Source organism: Argopecten irradians, chromosome 9, assembly GCF_041381155.1.
Source record: "Argopecten irradians isolate NY chromosome 9, Ai_NY, whole genome shotgun sequence".
In the NCBI taxonomy this organism is placed as follows: domain Eukaryota; kingdom Metazoa; phylum Mollusca; class Bivalvia; order Pectinida; family Pectinidae; genus Argopecten; species Argopecten irradians.
In genome coordinates, this window is record NC_091142.1 from 41,936,956 (window position 1) to 41,942,852 (window position 5,897).

Sequence of the window (5,897 nt, forward strand, 5' to 3'; positions counted from 1 at the left end):
TACAAAAATCAAACTGTGATACAGATATAACATTTCTGTCGCTGTTACTATAATTGTAGTATATTTTCAATGTTCTTTAAATTATCTAATTCACAAACAACTAGTCAGAAATCTACCTGCTTCCAAATGATAAACTGTAGAGTTAGCGACAAGTCTTAATTCATTATTTATAAATATGAGCTGTATTAACCCCTAGAGTGCCATATAGGCTCTGTGATACTACAGTTGAGTGCCAAAGGGACTTTTTATAGGCTTTCTGAAATTCAACAGTTTAACAATAGCGATGACGTCATATAACTATTCTGCAACGTCATTTTTGCTCTCAATAAGATCGGATCGACGGAATAATGGCGACGCGATTGTTTGCTCCGTGGCTTTAACAATGGCTTTATATATCGACGGATTTTTACCAAATGGTGTTATAAGATATTGACAGCTCTTTCAGATCATACTATTTCCTGAGTCTTCCGATGTATCATTTTCAAAATATCATTATTCGTGCACCGTTAAAACTCAATGAAACTTTCTTTGTTTTTACAAATAGCGTGAAAATGTTTGCTTTTAAGACACGATTTTCTAAAAAAACATACGCTATGGCTAAAATAACTGATGAATGAGTAGACAATTTTCTGGAAGTTTGGCAACTTGTTTAGAATCCGTCAATAAATAAAATCACGTAAATACAAAGAACAATTGTAAAATATATTGCAAAATTGACCATGTGATAAGAAGTTTCAGCCGAAATTGAGCATATGAAGTCATTATGTGCATTGGTGCCTGTCAGCCATGTTGTTTTTTGATTAGTCACAAGTTATTGTCACCAAGTTACAATATACGTGTACGTAGGAAGCGAGACATATAAATAAAAAGAGATCACCTCAAATACCTTCCGAGGATTGCATGTAGCGGTAAAAAGAATGTTTACGGACGACTGAAGAACGACGGACAAAAGTGATACTTCAGTAAATAAAGTTTATGTTGTATAATTTAATTTTAAGGGATTTATGCTTAAGAATTAAATGTTGTTTGGTTTTCTGTTTGGAATAAAATTTCATTTGAGACGATACATTTTTTTTATTTCAACGATTTATATAATTCTGTTTAAAACTTCTGTTAAAATATCTGAAAATTGACATTTAGCACATGACCTTAAATACTACACCAACAGTATCGGGTCAAAAGTCTTTCCGCATTGATATATTTGTTTTATTTTCATTTTATCTTTGAAGTTTTCTGATCTCTTTATTAGTGGATTTTTACCAAATTCATATATATGTTCAGCTCCATTATATTTGCATAGTTCTCCAATGTTTAATTATTTTAGATATCGTTATTTTTGTGGACAGGTCAAAGCTGACACTTTCCTTTCCTTGTTATGCTAAACATGGCGATGAAAATGTTTTCTTGCTTATAAAACATGTTTTTCTCAAAAGAATCAGTGACGAGAAACTATGCAAATATCATGAGCTGAAAGAGTAGAAAATTTCCCATTGGTATGTCAAATTTGGTAAAAATTCATTTGGCTAGGAACTGTACACAAACATGTACTTTTATCAGTTGTGTACAACAATATTCATTTTGTGCCGATAACACTTCCAGGCTTGCCATGATAAAGACGTGACGTCATCGCTGGGTCTATTGTTCAATTGTTCTACGTCATATTTTTTTTTCAAATCAAATTTTGATCAAAACACGGCTTGGCACACTCTAAGAGGATTCATGTGGCACTCAAAATGTTATACAAGAACAATGGCAAGATATCATTCCGAATGGGGCAGAGCTGAGGCAAATCAGTGTTGATAGTGTAACTGATGCATTAAGGCGTGAATGCAATACTTTTAATTTCATCAATTTTCATTGAAGATATCCTATGTCAAAAGGACTGAATAATAGCCTATAAAAATTCTGTCCTCATAGGAAGGTAGGTATTATACGGTCATATATACACATTACATAGTTAACATAAATACAGGTTTGTATGTATGGAGGATAGGAGTTATCTACCCTCGGGATCACGAAATGTTGTAAACACGAAGCTATAGTAAATCCGAGGTAGAATATCCATATCTTTCAATATATTTTTTTAACTTCACCGGGGTATGAAAACAATTTTGTTTGCAAACTAATTTTATTTCATACTCCGATGGAGTTAAAAATAGTGACATCAATAGTTATAATTAATTTTCCAAACTACATAAAATACGATACGTTTTAAAGTACGATTGTATTGATATTTCAGTGGATTTTTTCCCAGATCAATACGCAACGTCTATGTCGCTATTGTGACATCATGATTACATCGGATTTACGTACCACTCTAGGATTTTCTTCAAAAAGGTATGAAAATATGGCCAATAAGAAATTTAAGTCAAATATAGTATGAAAACAAAGGGAAATTTTCAAAATTTCACATATGAAAGAGTATTTTATCTCATTCTGAAATGAACCCACTTCGACACTAATTTGTTATTATCATTTAAATTTATTTTAAATCATAGTTGCCTTCACTAGGATCCTGTTAATTTTGGCTAAAAAGATATATATAAAATAGTTCATTTGACGGGTATATGTGTATAATGTAATGCTGTACATCAATGAAACACTTATTCAACATTAAACTTTACTTAGGAACACATGTAAACACATGAGTTTGACGTTCTGTAAAACATACTCCTATATACTGTATAAAAACTGGGATATTTTCATATATTTATACTATATATTATTGACAGAACGTCAAACTCCTGTGATGTAACCTAACGCTGTTACAAAATATACATCTATAAATACCGTTTCTTATGTCCGTAATGATGCTGGTTATAACTTTATTGTGAGTTGTATTTTGTAAATGTTTTAATTTGATTTGAGATAATTAGGTATGTTCATTAACCTATATGACGATCGCTAACTCTGCTGTGAATGACTTTTGATTTAGGGCTTTCTCGTAAGCATTTGCAAACGCTCAGTTTATGTTATACATATTTTTTTCAACTGGATATTGCTATCAACAAAACACTTGAATAAAGAAATCCTAAATGCTGAAAAATTGGGTTATTAAGATGTCATTGTCGTGGATTGTTTGTCATATTTTTAAGGTAGTTGGCTCGACCGATTTTGAATGCGCGCGCGCATCGTAAACCAGCACGATTGTCGTATATTTTTTTCGCAAAATAAATCCAAAAAAACACGTTATAATTTATCTGATTTGATCAGTAAACTACTCTATTGATAAGTCAGTCAAATTACATGCAGGAAACGTGAATTTAAGAAAATATATTTCGTTTTACGACAATGATACGTACTTCCGGTTATGGCGGTCACTATCGACGCCAAGACCAGACGAGTGTGTGGTATGTTATTATCATGCTGAGTAGAGGCATTTGATAATAATTTAGGTCGTTTAAACCAAAAAGGTAGATTATTGAGACACACAGGAAGATGAGAGAATGATTTATTGCATAGAAAACGGGAATTGAAAGTTTTATTGAAGGCCAAATCGCTACCGATGGCCGAGCAACAATCACAACAAATCCACTGACATGCATTAGGAAGACCACAAAGCGGACACGGTAAGATATATTGATTATCTTTAAGCTTTAATCAAATTAAGCGAATAAATAATCCATATCTGGACCTAATTATTTTCGATCCTCTAATATTTCAAGAAATTCAGTAGATCAACAGTCTGTTTATAACTTGCAGTCAGACAGTGTCGATTTCAGATATTTCTCTGCGTGTACTATATGTGCAGTAATAGTGCACTGCTTAGGGGGAAACAAGATATAAACAGATAAAAATACATGAGTCACATCAACATATTATCTACATTATATCCAGGTTAGATGTTGTTACATTTATGTATAGTACATACATGTATTTGTTATGTGTACATGTAAGCCTACATAAAGGGTATTCATGAGTGACACTTCGGGGCCAGCTACATAGTTCTATTACATATAATTGTAATATGCCATTATACATCACATCATTATAGAATTCACCATGTACAGTCACTTGTGCATGTTGCTTATTAGCATGTAACATACTTTTTTTTCTAAAATATTAAATTGATTTAGTTTTTTATCTAAATTAATAATCTTGTTTTTTAATTTATAGGTGTGACACATGCTGACATATGTAGCTGCTGACATTTTGTGATCTGCTAGCAGTTATCCAATATCCATGAAGTAAGTGATTTTCTGAGGAAGCTTTGTAAACATGCATGTGTACAAAAGTTGACATATGAATATGGGTTGATATCATAATACATATTTGAATTGTGTCAATATGAAATTTTGAAATAAATGAATGAATGAATTATATAAAGTGAACACAAGTTTAATCATGTGTCTGTGTGGGTAATATTGTCAGTTACTGTTATATAATTATACTTTTCTACATTACCAAGTCATAATAAAAAGATACATGTATGGGTTCATAATTAATTTGACCTACAATGTACATTTCATTGTATGTATTGATCTGTAGCATACTGGTCATGGACTTCAGTTCAAATGAATTATCTTGATCCACAATCAAGATTGAAGGGATAAAATATTATAAAAGAAATCTATTTTCTTCATGTACATCCTAGATAAAAAAAATGCCTGTCACAATGAATTCAAAATTTTGATTAAATGTACAATAACAGTGTATCCATTTACCATTTTGTGTGGATTTTGTATAATTCATATAATAGACCAGTACAATTTATGAGAATGATTAAATCGATAAAATTGTCATGTAACAAACCCATCTTTATTTTATCAGGATTCAAGATTCGAGGAGAGATTGGCAGAAGAGGGACAATACAAAAGCACTTTCACATGTTGTTAGAGGTGTGTATATTTGAAAACAATCTATTAGGTCAAAATCATACAAAAGGCAGCAATCTGTAAATATATATATGTACGTAATTAAGTGCCCCCCTCCCCCTATAAGCGCCACTCCCTTTTCTGAAAAACAGTTGAAGTTGTAAAAATGCCCCCATACTACTGGTGATTTGTATTCCATTTTGCATGATCTTGCAAGTCTTTTACATGTGAATCAAGACATAAGAATGCGTCTCAAAGGATAAAAGGCATATATGGATGCTTACTGAGACAGATTAACTTGTTTTTGAGCCATCAGTATCCTGTTACATGTACCTATTGTATAATGATGTCCCTTGATTGAATTTTAGGACACTGCTCCATGATTGGTAAATAAACTGACCATGTCACCAACTGCAAACTGTGATAAGGAACACTATGTCTGTGCTTTCAAAAGAAGTTGAACTGTTGTTCCTGTCGTCTGCATATGTTGAGAACTGAATCTGCAGCTTTCAGGGGACATAACTCAAGCCTTGTGCACTGCAGCTAATTATGGAAATATGTTTACAGAAACTATTAAGAGATGTCTTAGTTGATTGAGTGTTGCTGGTAATCATTCAACATTCAGTGTTGAAAGATTGATTTCTTCATGGATATTAGAAACAAAACATTATGATTAAATGTTGGATTTTTAGTCTGTAATCTATGATATGTATAGATAATACAATGTGATAGTTTTAATGCTTTATGCATGCTCAAGTTCTGTTCTTTCTTTCTTTTTTGAATAAATCAAATATTACAGGAATTGATGTTGTTAATCATCATTTTAGGATACATACTTTTAATAAATTTTAAAAGATGATTTTTTATAAAAGATAATCTATAAAATGATGTTGCATCAGAGACTGGATACCAATTTGCTATTGTGCTTTGTCTGTTGTCATCATAGAGTGCCATTACATGTTTTTTTCTGATCTTGGAATGGAATTCAATTCAAACTTACATACTTGTATGGGAAATAATTCATAAACAATATTTGTTATTTACTTGCTTCTATTAGATTTTTATGTGGAATTCTTATGGTTT

At 31.7% G+C, this 5,897-nt stretch overlaps 1 long non-coding RNA gene across 1 annotated transcript; it reads left to right on the forward strand.

Annotated features, from left to right (window-relative positions):
* Positions 1-3,173: 3,173 nt before the first annotated feature.
* LOC138332373 (uncharacterized) lies at positions 3,174-5,634 on the forward strand. Its single transcript, XR_011209824.1, has 4 exons — positions 3,174-3,569; positions 4,117-4,187; positions 4,771-4,838; positions 5,183-5,634. It is a non-coding gene; the product is annotated as an uncharacterized lncRNA (long non-coding RNA).
* Positions 5,635-5,897: the final 263 nt, after the last annotated feature.